The 17,715-nt window shown below is 40.5% G+C and overlaps 1 protein-coding gene and 1 long non-coding RNA gene across 4 annotated transcripts in view; one reads left to right on the top strand and one right to left on the bottom strand.

The window, feature by feature from the left end:
• TAFA1 (TAFA chemokine like family member 1) overlaps positions 1-17,715 on the top strand; it is a 508,553-nt gene that overhangs the window by 98,165 nt on the left and 392,673 nt on the right. The gene's annotated exons all lie outside the window — the stretch shown is intronic.
• Positions 10,883-17,084, bottom strand: LOC121016746 (uncharacterized). Its single transcript, XR_005784423.1, has 2 exons — positions 16,347-17,084; positions 10,883-11,167 (listed from the first exon to the last, which is right to left on the bottom strand). It is a non-coding gene; the product is annotated as an uncharacterized LOC121016746 (long non-coding RNA).

Raw genomic sequence — 17,715 nt, 5'->3', positions numbered from 1 at the left:
CTTGGCCTGGGGGAAGATTACATGAAGGTTTGCTATATGGTAATTTTTTTTTTTAAACGTTTATTTATTTTTGGGACAGAGAGAGACAGAGCATGAACGGGGGAGGGGCAGAAAGAGAGGGAGACACACAATCGGAAACAGGCTCCAGGCTCTGAGCCATCAGCCCAGAGCCTGACGCGGGGCTCGAACTCACGGACCGCGAGATCGTGACCTGGCTGAAGTCAGATGCTTAACCGACTGCGCCACCCAGGCGCCCCTATATGGTAATTTATTAATTACTGCAATTATGTTTTATGCATTTGCAGTAAGCATGTTATACTTCATAATGAAAATGTTAAAGAGACAGAGAGGCATCATGGGAGTTCAAGAATAGCAATTGTGGGCAAAAAAATAGCAGTGTGACGATGTTGCTGAAAAGCCAAGCAGTCTGTTGCCGTTCCCCCTGCTATGACAACTCCTTGGTCTATAAAGTAAAAGGCTGGTTGACCAGATGGCTCTGAGTCGTCCTTTAAATATTGAAGTAAGATGCTGGTACAGCAATTTTGGCACAGAGCCCAAATATTGAGCCCCCAAATTAGCGAGAGATGACATCTGATGGACCAGGTTGAGGTTTTTTACGTGATCTAAGTAGCAACCCACATTAGCTGAGGTAGTTCTTCGAGGCTTTGCTCCCTGATCCCTGGGCAGTTTCGGCCATGCTGGCTGTGTGTCCCCGTCTCTCAGTGTTATGGACGTGTCAGCAGAAAACACAGCCGGATGCAAATCAGGAAGTGCCTGTACCTTATCAGTTTTTTCCTATGAGCTGTTCCCATGTCTCATTTTTTTTATGACAAGAAGATTGTTTTATTTATCTGATTCAAAGCTCATTGAGTGTATCTGGGGACGATTTGGAATTGCTTGTAATACTCATGTAACACATGCCCTGTTGTTACCATAAAATATTTCTGGTAAAAACGAAATTCGGGGACAAACTACCCCTGTGGTATTGATATGTACAATTATCCTCTGACAAAAATATGTCAGTTTGAAAAAGTCTTAAAGAAGAGCATAGAATTCATATCATGCACATAATGCAAATGTGTTTAGCTTTCTTACATAAAAGAAGGACGAATATACCATTTAGCTCCGCTACTTACAGTAATGCACATGTGTTGGCCTTTGTGTGTTGAAAAAGCTATTTATTATTTGAACATTGATTCAGCTTATTTCTCTGTTTTTCTCTCAATGTTATTAACAATTAATAACTGTTATTTGTTAATTAACAATTGTTAATTGTTATTAATAATTGAGTTGTTATCAATAATACTTACAGAAACAAAAGTTGTTTAATCAGAGATCTCACCTGAAGAACTTTTTAAAAGGGACGCTCTGCAAACTGTATCCTAGAGGTCTGTGGTAGGTCTACTTAATTAAAAGTTTTCCCAGATGAAGCCCTGTAGTCTGAATTTTTGACAAATTTTTCTGCCAATCTGTTGACTTGCCAGATCTTAAAACCTTTAGTTCAGAAGATGTTGGAACATTCTGTCATTAAAGAGCATAACTGCATGTCACTTAATAGCATCTGAATATGTATGTATTATGTATGTATGTATGCTTTCCCCTTGCCTCTTTACTGGAAGGTAAGCTTCGTGAAAATAATATTACTGGGTTTACTTCCATATTATTTTCTAATATATACAACAGAAGTTAGCAACTATGGCTATGGGCCAAATCCAGCCCACCTGCCTATTTTTACAAATAAAGTCATTGGAACACAGCATTGCCCATTGGCTTACATATTATCCATAGCTGCCTTCATGCTACAGTGGCAGGGTTGAAAGGTTGGAGACAGAGACTGTCTGGCCTGCAAAACCTGAAATATTTTACTATCAGCTCCTTTACAGAAACAGTGGCTGATCCCTGATCTAGAACAATAACTATAATATGGTGGGTTCTCCGTAATTGTTGAATACTGAATGAATGAAATAATCATTTTATTAGTGTCTCTAAGCATTTCTCTTTTGCCCAAATACATTTCTTTTTGCATGTTACCTTTAATTAATTGTTTTATTATACTGTGGTCTGTGTTTGCAAACTTCCTTTCCTCACTGCATTAAGTGCCCTTCATTTACTCTTGCAGCCAGTCTGGGGTTTTGGTTATGCTAAAGTACAGTGAGGTCTGGGAGTATGAGAATCAAGTTAAGCATAACTTCTCAGGAGCACATTAATTACATATATGAGATTTGGTCCAGCTCTCATTCTCAGAAAACTGGCAATAATATATCAGATTATGAGTTCAGTGAAAAGCCAAGTTAATAAGGATGGAATGTGGTATATCAGAGTGGATAATATGATTTGTTATAACCCCCAGTTGGATTCCATGGTAGATTATCAGCATTCAGGGATAAAAGTACATTAGCTTTTAATAGATAACAGAATGTACAGAGGACTGGTCTCTAAGTTTGTAATCCCATTAGCTATGTATAAACTTGTGAAGTGGGACCCATCTCCAAGCAGTATTTCTCAGCTTTTTCTTTAAAACTGGAAAAAGCTTGGTTACTTGATATTTATAGCTCCTTATAATTCTATTACTTTATAAACACAAAACTTGATAACAAATAGCCAGGAAATATAGTAGAATGACGGGTTAATGTAAGGGTTCGGTTTTAATAGTTTTCATTACTTCATAATGAAAATTTCCTAGAGTCAGAACTAACTTTGATTTTTTCTTAAGTGACTCGTCAGTTTTTTTCTTTTTAAGTTTGAGAGAAACAGAGAGCGTGAGTAGGGGAGGGGCACAGAGAGAGGGAGACAGAGAATCCCAAGCAGGCGCTGAGCTGTCAGCATGGAGCCTGATGCGGGGCTCGATCCCACAAACTGTGAGATCATGACTGGAGCAGAAATCAAGAGTTTGACACTTAACTACTGCAGCCACCCCGGGTCCCCCAGTTTTTTTAAATTGTGGTAAAATACATATTGTGTAAAATGTACCATCCTAACCATTTTTAAGTGTGCAATTCAGCCAAGGTAACTATGTTCACACTGTTGTGCAACCAACCTCCAGAACTTCTTTCATCTTTTCCAAACTGAAACTCCGTGCCATCAACAGTAATTCAGTATTTCTCTCTCTCCCCCAGCCCCTTTCAACCATCATCTGCTTACTGTTTCTATGAAGTGGACTGTTCTAGGTACTTTGTATCAGTAGAATCGGACAATGTCTTTTTTGCTGACTTATTTGACTTAGCATCATGTCTTCAAGGTTCATTCATGTTGTAGCAGGTGTCAGACTTTCCTTCCTTTTTGAGCTAAATGGTATTCCATTTTCTGTATATACTACATTTTGTTTATACATTCATCTGTCAATGGATCCTTGGGTTGCTTCCACCTTTTGCTATTATGAAAAACGTTGATATGAACGTGTGTACAGTTGTCTCTTTTGAGAGCATGCTTTCAGTTCTTTTAGGGATATTATACTCAGAAATGGAATTGCTGAATAATATGGTATTCTGTTTTTAATTTTTCAAAGAACAGCCATACCATTTTCCAAATGATTATACCACTTTGCCTTCCCGGCAACAGTGCACAGAGGTTCTAATTTTCCTACTATTTTCTGTCTTTTTAAAGAAAAGAGTAACCAGGGGTTCCTGGGTGGCTCAGTTGGTTGAGCATCTGACTCTTGATTTCAGCTGAGGTCATGGATCCCAGGGGCGTGGGATCCAGCGCCCCATCCAGACTCTGCACTGAGCATGGAGCCTGCTTAAGATTCTCTCTCCCCCTCTGCACCTCCCCTGCATGCACACTCTCTCTGTCTCTCTAAAATAAAAGTTTAAAAATTAAACAAAATAGTGACTGTTCCAATGGATGTGAAGTCATATCTCATTATGGGTTTGATTTGCATTTCCCCAATGAACAGTGAGTGGTGCTGAGCATCTTTTCATGTGCTCATTGGCCATTAGTGCACCTTCTCTTGAATAGATGATATCTATTCAACTCTCTTGTCCATTTTTTAATTGAGTTGTTTTTCTGTTATTGAGCAGGAGTTCTTTATGTATTTTGGCTATTAATCCCTTATCTGATGTATAGTTTGTAAACATTTTCTCCCATTCTGCTGATCGCCTTTTCACTCTATTGACTGTGTCCTTTGATGCACAATTTACACTTTATACGGTCTGATTTGTCTATTTTTACTTTCACTTCCTGTGCTTTGGGTATCCCATCCAAGAAATCATTGCCAAATACAATGTCAAGAAGACTTTCCCTTATGTTTTCTTCTAAGAGCTTTATATCTTTAGCTTGTATGTTTAGGTCTGATACATTTTAAGTTAATTTTTATATATACTATATGGTTAGGATTAAACTTTTGCCTTCTGCCTTCTTTTGCACGTGGATATTCACTTATTTGTTGTAAAGACTGTCCTTTGTGCATTGCAAACTCTTGGTACCCTTGTCCAAAATCGTTTGACGATATATGCAAAACTGTTTCTAGGCTCTGTATTCTATTCCATCGGTCTATGTGTTTGATTTGATGCCACTACCAAACCATTTTTTTTAACATTTATTTATTTTTGAGAGAGGGAGAGAGACAGAGCGTGAGTGGGGGAGGGACAGAGAAAGACGGAGACACAGAATCGGAAGCAGGCTCGACGTGGGGCTCGAACTCACAGACTGTGAGATCATGACCTGAGCTGAAGTCGGACGCCCAACCAACTGAGCCACCCAGGCGCCCCCCAAACCATTTTGATTTCTGTAACTTTGTAATAAGTTTTGAAATCAGAAAAGCGTGAGACATCCAGCTTTATCCTTCTTTTGCAACATCATTTTGATATTCAGGGTCACCAACATGGTGTAATATGCATAGTTCCTTGCAATCCTATAAAATACATTTGTGTAAACCACAGTTAGAGGTAAAAACAAAGGGAAAAAGTAGATCCATATGTAAATGCCCAGTAGGAATTTTCATTCCATTCTTCTTTTTTTTTTTTATTTTTTTAATGTTTTTTTTATTTATTTTTGAGACAGAGAGAGACAGAGCATGAATGGGGGAGGGGCAGAGAGAGGAGACACAGAATCAGAAGCAGGCTCCAGGCTCTGAGCCATTAGCCCAGAGCCCCACGCGGGGCTCGAACTCAGGGACTGTGAGATCGTGACCTGAGTTGAAGTCGGATGCTTAACCGACTGAGCCACCCAGGCGCCCCCATTCCATTCTTCTTTTAAGAGAACTATGGTATCCTTAATCTGGAGAGTAGTGGAGAATACTCAAGTGGCCCTCTTTGCTTGCAAACTACACCAGTCAGTTTTCACATTGCCTCCACAGCCTTAACATTTGTGTCTGGATCTGTTTCCCGTCCTGAGAGTTACAGGGATGATATGGCTTCATCTTACCTGTGGTGAGGTTTATAACTATTGGGTAATGGGCCTTTTGAAGATACCACTCTCCACCTTCAGGTTTCTGTGTGGTAGGTATTTGTTGTAGGCCTACTCTTTTATGAAAATACATGGAAAAAACTTGTTTTTCCATGAGGCTTTGGGGGTGGTTATTCTAGAACATGTGATAAGAGATATCCCCAGAGGACTCAGTTCCCCTAAGAGAATAAAAGGATTATGTGAAGTACTGAAAGTGTTAAAGTACTTTTCTCAAATCCCTCTCACCTTTAGGAATATGAAGGTCTGGCTCCATTTTTTTATTGTCAAATGCCTGAAAAGTTAACTAAAAGTCATTTAAGAACTTTATATGATTTATATGATTTTAGCTTAGATTGAGCGCTAAATTGCAAATTCAAATCCTGCATGGAGTCATTGGTGTCTTCTTTCTTCCAGTAGCTTTTTTTATTCATTCATTCATTCATTCGTTCATTTATTTATTTTTTTGGCCGCAGCTTTTTCCTATTACTGAGTCAGCAGTATGGGGATGACAATCCAGGGTGTAAATTTCTCCCAGTCTTAATAAAGAAAACAATACTGAGTTTCCTTGCTAATAATGTTTCAGCGTGGGCTGAAAAATACTCTTTATAATGCATTTCATCCTAGTTTTTCATAGGACACGATTTGATGTAGAATTTTAAAATATACCTGAATATAGGTACAGAATGTGAATAATAATATCATATTATATATATAATACACAATATACATACATATATACCTATATAGATTCCTCAAGATATTCTAGCTAAATCATTATTAAGTAATAAAAAATATGAATATTTTCCTCTGTTTTTAAAATTCTTGCAGTACTCATTATTCTGTGTCAGTGGATCTTTCACATAATCAAGCTTATTTTTGGCGTTCCAAGAAATTTGAAGTTCACTAACAAGGTTTTTGAAGAACACTATTGAACTGAATGTACAGGCTGTAATTGAATAAGAACAGTATGTGTCTGGGGTGTGAATGAACCAGCTGGGATACTAAGTTCTCCGTGGTGTTCCTAATTCAATCATCATGTGTTTTCCAATTCTCCCACAATGAAGCAGTGCTCATGACTGAGTATAAAAATACTAACATAAATGGACATAATTTATTATTTTGTTCAATATCATACCTTTGTCATCTAGATCAGTTAAAACACATGCACTGTGATTTGTAACAACAAATGATAATCAATTAAAAATGGAGTACCCTTCTTTCCCTCCAGCAGCTTAAGTATGATTTTTGATAGGAATTTTGTATGGGGTCATCATTTGGAAGCATAGAGGAAGGTTAATTGCAGGATGTTTACAAATATATTGTAGTCCTTTGTATCTGATAATAATGGCAGCCAGTGTTTCTAGAGTATTCCGTATGTGTGTGCCAAGCACTCTGCTAAGCCTGAGGTATACAGTCCCTTTATAGTCACATCTATCTCATGAAGTAGGTGTTCTTTTTATCTCCATTTTAGAAAGAAGAAAGCTGAGATCTCTAATAAGTCATGTCTCTGGGTTTCAAAGTTCATTTTATCTAACTCCAGAGTCAAATTTTCATGATGTTCTACTCTGTCTGGGTCTCTGATACAACTGTTCGTTGTATCATTTAGTTCCAAGGCTTTCTATGTGATCTAACTTTCCTAATGATTTTGAGAATTTCCTTTTCAGTTATACAGCCAGTCTTTCATCTCCGCCAAGGCAATGACGCCAATAACTGGGGGAAGTTGTCCCTATAATGTATAGATTTCATCATATTTATAAATACAGTGGCCCAGTGGGAGTTCTGTCTTCTATGCAGTGTAAGTTATAAAAGATTAAATAATCACATATGTCCCAGGAGAAGTGCAGGTTGGAATGGAATCATAAATGAGGTGACGATAATAGAATGAAAAGGATTATATGGAGCTACACATAATGTGCAGCTTAAGCAATCCACATGACAGGAACACTTACTCCTGTATGAGGAGAGAAAATAAGTTAAATATGAATTTAGGGCCATGTTCTGATGAAAACCAATGTCAAGATAAACCTAGTAGTTTGCCATTGGCATATTTTATGTGTTCATTGTAAAAAGCAAAGCCTGGAAAAAGCAAGTTGCTTAAAATTCCATAAGCAGAACTTGAAATAAATGAGAAATTTATTTATTTTTATATTAAGACTTCAGTTGCTTTTATTCACCTTAACTTACTTCGTGGCATTTATATATGTGTGTGCGTGTGTGTGTGTGTATTTTCATGACTCATTGAAATTTCATGACTCACTGGGTACTGGGGGCTGACCCACTGAAAATAGCAGTAAAGAAAATAACCTTCATTTTTGAAAATACTTCTGTAGATTCCTTCCTCCTCCCTTCCTCCGTTCTTCTCCTTCCTTTCCTCCCCACCCTAGATAGCTCTCACGCAAGCGTTTCCTCTTGCCATAGGAAAATGTGTTATTTTTCTCCCTTGGCGACTCTCCATCATGCTCATTTTCAGGTTCACCTCCTTAGATGCTAAGATGCATTATAAGTGCAGAAAAGTTAAGAAGGTAAGAGGTACTCACCAGGGAAAAAAGTTGACAAGAAGCATAGAAAAAGGGGGCTGCTGCCTTTGGTACCTTTAAAGGTTTGCCAAAGGCTCTACTCCATTTAAATATTTCCCAGAGTGCCTGAAGGGGATGTTGTCTATTAGGAAGAGATGGGTGAAGGACTCTAAAGGGAAAAATGGGAAGCAGTCATTTCCTCTTGCACAATTTGCACAAAACCCCTAGAGGAACCCTTCCTAAGATAATACAGAATTCTTCCTATTGTATACCCAAGAAAACATGGTGCATAGTCAGGTAGGCAGTGGGACCTCCAGGTCTGGTAAGACTCCTTCAGTTGTCTGAAATGGCAGAGGTCTGTTCTTGAGAATTTCAATTAAATAATTGGACATTTCATTCAGCCTGAGTTCATCTCTTCTCATTTAGCATAGTGGCTTGGTCTGCGATTGGTTTAACAACCAAGTGGTATAACAGTGTGTCCACGGGAATTATTTCTAAATCTGTATAGTTGCTCACCTGATATTTGGTTGTAGGTTTAATAATAGAGTAGCTATTTGTTCGGATACTATGGGCTACCTTTGCTTTCTTAATTAACCAGCTGTACTATGAGAATATCTATACAACGTTTACACTTTGATAAAGAACGAAACTTATTTTTAAGTGTGTTTGATTCACTACAGACTTTAGGAATCCCTCAACATATCCCTTTGTAGCCCATAAGGATGCTTAGTAGGTTGTGATGTCCCTGAGACCGTCTGAAACATTAGGTACCTATGTGCATTTGTGAGGAAGATATGTTCATAGCATCATGAATTTTTTTTAATTTTGTTTATTTCGAGAGAGAGTGAGAGAGAGAGAGAGAGAGCGAGCGAGCACTAGTGGAAGAGGGGTGGAGGGAGGAGGTGACAGAGAATCCAAAACAGGCTCCTCACTGTCAGCATAGAGCCCGATGTGGGGCAAGACCTCATGAACCGTGAGAATATGGCCTGAGGTGAAATCAAGAGTTGGATGCTTAATTGACTGAGCCACTTGGGTGCCCCATATCATGAACTTTTAATTGGAGCCCCAACTCTCTAAGTTAGGAGCGTGAGCTCCTTTCATAAAGGGTATATGACAGTGGAGGGGATAAGCATAATAGCCAATGCTTTCCAAGTTTAAGAAACTGTGCTACAGAATTTGTAAATACTATCTAACATGTAAGACACTATTATCATGCCCATATTGTAGGTAAGAAAACCAATGCTTTGGACAACTTGCGTGAGTCAGATTCAAACTCAGGAAGTCTGAGTTCAGAGCCTGGGCTCCTAGAACCTTTACTAATAAACAAGAGTTTTGGAACCTGCTCTATCCCTACCCATGGAACTTCTGTTCTCTTGGAGCATCCGTAAATATGGGTAAGGAGATAAGGACAAAGGGTGGGGGTTGAGGTTGGGGTCATAGTGCATGAGCTCTGTATTTCTTTTCAGTTCTAGAATAGAAACAGACAACTTTTTGCCTCCACCAGGCATCGATTCAGACTCATGATATCTGAAAGCACTTGACTGTATACAAGAAATAGGTGTGAAAAAATGTAGATGATTGGAGCGAGCGGGCAACGCTCAGGTTCTCCATTAGGCTTCCAGACACAGAATGCTGTCGTGAGTGCAGACTCAAATCTGACTGTGGGTTTCAGTCTTTGCCTTGCATCTCACTGGCATATCTTATAACTTCTTGTAACCTTTGTTGCCTCATCTACATAATGGGGATGATAATAATGGTACCTATGTCATTGAATTAGTGGAGGAATAAAAGAGATGATATATGTAAAGCTCTGAGAGCCTGGTACATAGAGAGAGTCATTTGTCCTATTGGTTTTTTTTGTGTGTTTTGTGTGTGTGTGTGTGTGTGTGTGTGTGTGTGTATTTTTTGCCATTATCACCATTATTATTATTACTACTACTACCATTTTTTGTTATTTTGAAAATTAACATTTAATATGCTTTAAAAAGGGACAGTGAATCTCATCACCAGAAAAGTTTCTTTGGTCTGTGGCTGTGAGCTGAAAGATGTTCTAAGTGTGCTGCAGAGATACAGTCCCTGCCTAAAGATGGGTATAATTGGAGATGTGGAAGCCCTTTGTCTTTTCAAGCTCACAGACAGTATCCGAGCAAAGGGCCTGGAAGCGGGCCCTCATTAAAGCTTCTTAAAGAATGACAGTCCCTTGGGGCACCTGGGTGGCGCAGTCGGTTAAGCGTCCGACTTCAGCCAGGTCACGATCTTGCGGTCCGTGAGTTCGAGCCCCGCGTCGGGCTCTGGGCTGATGGCTCAGAGCCTGGAGCCTGTTTCTGATTCTGTGTCTCCCTCTCTCTCTGCCCCTCCCCCGTTCATGCTCTGTCTCTCTCTGTCCCAAAAATAAATAAACGTTGGAAAAAAAAAAAAAAAAGAATGACAGTCCCTGGGTTTTGGTGTCTCAAGTTGCCGTTCCCCAATTTACCCTTCATTTTAGCTACAGCTATGGCGGGCGGTGCCTCAGGGGCTCAGATCCCCTTCATGCTGGCAGCACCTGCCTCAGGGGTGCTCATTGCCTTCCTGCTTCCTGTTTCAAGGTCTTTTCCAGGGAACCCACTCAGCCTGTGTATAACGGTAGCCTGCAAACAATCTTTAGCCAATGGAGACAGTGCTGACTAGTGGGTAAACACCGCAGCCTTCCAACTTTCCTGGTGGACAATTCTAGAAAGTGCCGTGTGTGCTCCTCAGAGGCCCCAGTGGATTCTCAGCAGCCCCTACTGCCTTCAACACAGACTTTCAAAACACTCACTTATATTTGACTTGCTCTTTCATTGTGTCACTCTCCTTCTTCCCTTGTTCTTGTCTCACAGAATTACTTTCACAATAAACTACCTGTACTTAAGTCCTTGTCTCAGGCTCTGATTTCTGGGACCCAAACTGAGACACATATGCTGTTCTAAAACTGTAATGCCAAAGCCGGTGCCATTGTGCAAATCTGTAAATTCCATTTCCTTTATTTACTGTTGAGCCCCCAGTGCCTAGCACACGTTAGGCACTCAGCCAATGCTAGTTGAATGACTCAATCAGTGAACAAATAAATAAATATGCCTCTTAGACTTTGATAATGAGCACATCAGTTGTGCACTGCTCAATTTTCTTTACTAAGTGCTGTACCAGTAACTTGGCAGCTGGTTGTCAGAATCTTCCTTGGAAGGCTCTCATGTCTTGCTTGGTTACTTCCATCTTTCCTCTTGGAGATCATTCAGTTCTCCCCTGTAATCCTGAAGGAAAACAAATAGTGAATTTGATGGCTGTCTATGTTTTCAAAAATTATATATTTCCAAACATAAACATGCTTTACATATCAGCAAATATCCATTGATTTTCTGTTATGGGCCCTGTCCCAGGCTGGAATAATAGATAAAGATGTAGCTTATAGACCGAATACAGAGCAAGAGGGAGCTTATAGACAAAATACAGAGTTTGTAGGCCAAAGGCATAGTCAAGAATACATCATGGGATGATATTTGTACCCTGGGAGGTTATAATGTGAGGCACATCATGTTAGATGGGGGTTCGTTTGACTATGCACCTCGTTCACTAACAATGATGACCCAGCAATCCTGCCAGCCTGACTTGAGACTGTGGAATGTTCTTCACTGAGTGGTCATGTTCCTGTTTCATTACAGAAGAGCAGTTTGTGTGAACTCTTCAATATAATAGGCTCATAATTTCTGTCTTCCTAAAAAGAGGAAGATGGGAGTTTTAGAGATTTAGTCTGCAGAATCTGATGAACTCAGTATTTTTGGAGATTGGTTTAGAATAATGATATTACTACCTACCCTGAAAATGTAAAATGTGTACAACAGGGTTTCACTGCAAGAACAGTTAATATAAACTGAAAACTCATGAATGAGCTTTATTAACTGATTTTTGCTATATCAGACCCCAAGCAAAATTCAGCAGTCATATTTCTGAAGATCCTGAGTAGATCTGAGTAGACTCATTTGGTAACTAAAGGGGAGGAGAAGTCTTTACAGATAAATATGTAAAAGACGATGAGTCTCATTTAGGGATTAATCAGAAAATATGAAGGCCATTGATAGTGTATGAGTGTCAGAAAAGGGACGGAGGGCAGAACATTTGAGTTAAGCTATCTAAATTAGGCAGAAATAGGGGCTGTTAAAGACCACAGCTAGCTGCCACAACGGCTCTTGATTAACTTCCTGTTAGGCTTAAAATTGCTTTTACTTGTAACATGGAAAACATAAGCACAGGTTAAAATGGGCGTGGGAGAAATGAAAGAAGATAAGGAGATATTAAGTGGATCTTGAAGAATCGGGCTTATAGGTTTGTGTGGACTTGGACATTTTTGTTGCTGCTGACAGTGGTGGTGCCCATGGTGGTGATGATGGCGGTGCTGCTGGTAGTGGTGGGGATGGTGATTGTAGATTCGTGATGGTGTTGATGATGGTGGTTGTGATGGTGGTGGTGATGACGATTGTGGTGCTGATGGTGGTGGTGATGGTGATGGTGGTGGTAATGATGATGGTCATGGCGATGGTGGTGACTGATGGTGGTAATGATTGTGGTGGTGAGGGTGATGATGGTGGTAATGATGATGGTCATGGCGATGGTGGTGATTGACGGTGGTAATGATTGTGATGGTGATGGTGATGATGGTGGTAATGATGATGGTCATGGCAATGGTGGTGATTGATGGTGGTAATGATTGTGGTGGTGAGGGTGATGATGGTGGTAATGATGATGGTGTTGCTGATAGTGGTGGGAATGGTGGTGATTGATGATAATAGTAATGATTAATGGTGGTGGTGATGATGATGATGGTGATGGTGGTGACAATAATGATAGCGAGTGTTTATGATCCAGGTATCCTACTTTTCCTTTAATGCTAATAATCAGGTACCGATGTCGTGTAGTTGTTATTATTATTATTATTATTATTATTCAGGTATTCAACTGAATTAACAGGCTTAGAGAGTTTGCCTTTAATAGTGGAACCAAGACACAAAGTCAGGCAGGCTGACTCCAGAGGCCGAACACTTTGTTCCACGTAGTCGTTATACTAATCTAACATCTTGTTTTCCAATTTAAACTCATCAAGATCGGAGGCCATCCAAATCCAATTCTAAGCAAGACTCTACATCCTTCTGCTAAGAGACATAAGAGTGTAATGAATAGAAGACTGTGCTCAGATCCTGAAGTTAATGGCTAAGAGGCAGGACTTCAGCCACAACTTTATGAGCCAGGCAACAATTTTATTAAGTAGACAAGCAATTCACAGGGGACTGTGAACAAGATGATATTGTTTTTTAAAGGTCAAAAACTGGATTCTTGTGGATTTAACTAAGGCGAGAATAGGTATGATTTTAAATCAGCAGCTTTATTCATAGTCACAACAGACTCCCTCCACACATATGCACACATGTCATTCCTGGTTGTCTACCACGTTCTCATGATCCGTTCTTCCCGTGCTTGTCCCCACCTGCTATTATGTGGGCACGCTCCATGGAGAGAAAATCTGGTACTTAGAGCAATACTTTGGGAATCATTTAGACATCCGGAGCTAAGTCTTTATCTCTCACTAGGTTTCCAATTTTCTTCATATTGCTCAGGCTCAGTGAGTTAACTCTAAACTGAGTGCTCCCAGAAAAAAAATGATAAAGTCTTTTACTCAAAGCTGAGTTCTGGAAAAAGATAGTCTCCCTAGATTAAGTGAAAATGTGTAGCTTTTGTGCTCTGTCACTTAAACCTTGACTTTGACATCAGAATAAATCATGCTAATCAAAACTCTGAAAAGTGTGAAGCTCTTCCTCATCTTTTGGCACCCAGAATTCCCCCAGGGGGCCTTTGCCCCTGAAACATCCCAAATTATACATACAAATTAAATATCCTATACAAAATAGTAAGCAAGACTGAATACTTAATAGGGTCTCCCAATGTGCCTGGAGCTGAGCTAAGTACTTATTTTGTCCCATTTCATCCTCATAACAAACCTAAGAGTGGATGGGGGGCATTGTTACTATCTTTCTGGTGCAGAAGAGTTAGCCAGGGCTCAGAGAAATTAAGCAACTTGCCTAACATCACACAGTTGGTAAGTGGGAAAGCCAGGGTTTAAATAACCCTTGACAGTCTTGCTCTCTGCTGCTCCTTGTGGTTGGAATTGGAACAGGTGCCACACTAGCCAGTTGTGGAATGAATAAGTCACAGGAATAAAAGGCACAGCGCGGGGAATATGGTCAATGATACTGTAATAAAGTTGTATGATGACAGAGGTAGGTGCGCTTGTGGTGGGCAGAACATAATGTATAGAAAACTTGAATCATTATGTTGTACATCTGAAACTACTGTAACATTGTGTGTCACTATACTCTATTTTTTTTTTTTTTTTTTTTTTTTTTAATGAGCCTTTGGTATAATGGTTAGAAGTTCCCTTACTGGTTTCACATTAGTTGCATGTACTGATGTCGGTCACTCAACCCCTTCAAGCCCAGTTCTCCTATCTGTTACGTGGAGATCAATACGGCTACTTCACAGGTTTCGTCTATGGTTTATGGGAGGCTCCATTTCTAAAATGTGTTGCCTAGGCAGCTCTTTTCTTCTTACTGTGTGATCAGTACCTTATGTGTTTGGCACCTAGGCAAGATGCTGACTCCCTAACCTGGTAATTCTTCTCCAAAGCCCTGACAATTATAAGTTGTGCAATACATGATCCCCGCTAGCAGATTCTGGATTTTAAAAGGGCTCCTGGTGTCTCAGTAATAGTCTTTTCCATCTCTGTAATACAGTGTTTGCCAAACTGGGTTCCATGGCAGTTGCAACCAGGTGGTCTGAGAGGAAAAAAAAACAAACCTCCTTCTTGAAATAATTTTGAGAAATGCAGTATGATATTGGCCGGTAACATACCCATTAATTCATTAAAGGCTCTGATAAGTCCTGTGATATAGAAGCCTATACCTGTGTCTGACTACGCAGTGTTTATTTTCTTATTTCTTGGGACAAACGTGTTTTGGTTTGGGAAATATTGGCCTAGAGCCTTAAAGGCTTTTACTTTATTTGTTATTAATTAGTTAACTTTTCACAACAACCCTTCCAGGTAGCCTGGGACAGACCCTGGGATGTAGAACCCACCGCACCTCAGTTAGTTTAAAGAGTTGGCCAACAACAAAGCAGCCATGCATTCAGGAAGCTGAAGCTGGAAGCAAAACTTCCTAAAATCTCTGCCTTGAGTTAGTTTTGAACATAACCCGTTCTCTTTTTTAATTATGTAATTTCAGAAATTTCAGGCACTTGAACAGCTTGCTGCTGACATTTGGAGTAGCGAGGCCTTTGGGTAAAAGCCACAAGTGGTTCTTTCTCCAAGATCAGCTCAAATCCTGCCATTTGTTCCCATGTCTGCCGTTGCCCAGACTCACTTGAACCATACAGGCCTCCACAGCAGCCTCTTGAGTCGTCTCCCTGTTTCTCTTATTCCATTGAATCCAAGCCACAGCAGAGCTTGGGGCTTGCCCTTGCAATGCTCTAAAACCTTCCTTTGTTAGAGTCAAACCTTGAGTTTGTACTCCAGCCTCCACAGCTCTTCCGATTTGGCTCCTGTTCATTTCAACCTCTCCTGTCTCGGTTTCCCTGTATTGTCATAGTTCTCTTCCCCAAGCACACCAAGTCTTTTCTGCCTCAGGGCCTTTGTACCTCTGTTCCTTTTGCCTCCAAGACTCTCTTTGCACTAGATCTTTGCAGAGATGGTTCCTTCTCATTGTGACTGTCTCAGCCCAAATATTACGCCCCCTGTAAAGCCCTCCCTGTCACCTCTCCAGCTCATCTCCAGCCCATCACCCTGTCCTTTTCCTTCATAACCTGTTATTCTCTTGGTCATTCATTGATGACTTGTTTGATGTCGGCCTGTCCCAAAGGATGAGCAGCTCCATGAAGGTAGAGACTTTTTCTGACGATTCACCATTTTATCCCTAGTACCGGCGTAATGCCTTAATAAATATTTTAGGAAACCAGTCCATGTGTAATGAATGAATTGGGGAATTAGCGTCTCCCTGGGTAATTATTTGCAGCGACATGGGACTGGTCGCCCATGTGATCTTTGGAACCATCATGAAGTAGTGGTTATTTATTTATTTGTTTGTTTAACCTCATCAGTGATTCCTACAGCTCCTCTTGGGAGATCCCACATTCTCCCACGCTCTGGATGATGCGTGGTGTCATCTCTCTAGAATCACCCCTGGACTCATACTCATTCCCAAAAGGAGAGTCTGGCTCTAAGGTGGCTGTCGGAACTGTTTGAGCTGGCCAGTCAGTTGCCTCTGTTCTCCCCAGAGGAAGAGCATAGGTCAATTGCCTTCAAGTCCCACCTTTCCGGCATCTTTATGTTTATTTTCAGATTTCTCACCACCATGCTGCTGCCCTTCTTCAATCTGCCGCTGTACTTACTAGTGTTGCTCTGAGGTAGTTTAAGCAAACTTTTTCGCTGTTGCTGTGGACTGTTAAATCCGCAGAGTGAATACGGGTTTCGGCTACTGAGTGCAGGTGGGTGTTTGGGTGTCTTGCTGCAGGGCGTTGGGCTGCATAAAACCTTCAGCATTCAAGCTCATGTGTTAGAATCACTGTAGCATTGTGGTTCAAGTTCAGTTTGTAAAGCCCCATGGGCTGGATGGAATGCAAAACTTGGAGGCATTTCTGATGTCATAGTGGTTGGACTGGACTCTTGGAGAGTGTGGGATTGGGGCTGGGCATCAGAATAAGAGTGGACATTAGTTGAAATGAATAGTGCAATGGAGACGACTGATTAAGTGGATTGGATTAAGTAATTGGATTAAAAGGAGATCCCTGATTAATTGATTGGAGTAAAGGGAGAGCTAAAATAAATGTCGCTATGAGATTGAATTTTGATTGAGTCATACAACCAAGGCCACCAATATTTACTGATTGATTATATCTCACGAAGCTTATACTATGCCAGGCTTGTTAATCTATAACCTCATAGAATCTAGCCAACAACCAGATGAGATTTTATTCTTTTATTCATTTACCAGTGGGGGTACTGTGGCTTTAGAGAAGATTAAACAGCTGTAGAGCAATGCCTTCTAGTTTTACAAAATGTTTGTTTATTTATTTATTTTGAGAGAGAGAAAGTGTGTGTGCATTTGGACAGGGGAGGAGCAGAGAGAGGGAGAGAGAGAGAGAGAGAGAGAGAGAGAGAGAATCCCAAGCAGGCTCTGTGCTGCCAGTGCAGAGTCAGACATGGGGCTTGATCTCACTGACCAAACCATGAGATCATGACCTGAGCCGAAATCAAGAGTCAGACGCTCAAACGACTGAGCCACCCAGGTTTCCCAAGGCATGTGCAAGAGGAGAGAGTAAGTATGCAAACTAGGCACTGGGGGTTGGGGGGGAAATTTGGAGATTTCAAAAGTAAATAGATCCAATGGCCTGAAAGGGAACAAGGCCACAGTGAGTCCTTAGAGGGAGAAGGGGGTTCAATCAGGAGACCGACACTCAAGTTGCCTTCAGACTCTTAGTGGGATGAGTTTCTACAAGGACCCCTGATAGGTGTGTGTTTGTGTGCATAAAAAGTCGTTTCTTTGCCAACTATAATTTAAATATCCACATATCTCCTTTGTTAGCCGGTGTCGTTTTGAGAGACAAATTTAATTCTGGGTTGTTGTTTTCTTCAGGTAGATGGTGCTTACTGTCAGTCAGTGTCAGTGGCCTGATGGAATCCATCCAGGGTTTAGCTTAAAAAAAAAAAAAAAATGACATCCGGAAAGTTAGACCTTCCTTGGCTCTTTTCTAAAATATC

This window comes from Herpailurus yagouaroundi, unplaced genomic scaffold (assembly GCF_014898765.1).
Source record: "Herpailurus yagouaroundi ecotype Mexico unplaced genomic scaffold, PumYag 213, whole genome shotgun sequence".
NCBI classification, from domain to species: Eukaryota; Metazoa; Chordata; class Mammalia; order Carnivora; family Felidae; genus Herpailurus; species Herpailurus yagouaroundi.
The sequence above is the reverse complement of the archived record's forward strand: the minus strand, read 5'-3'. Positions and strand labels throughout refer to the sequence as shown.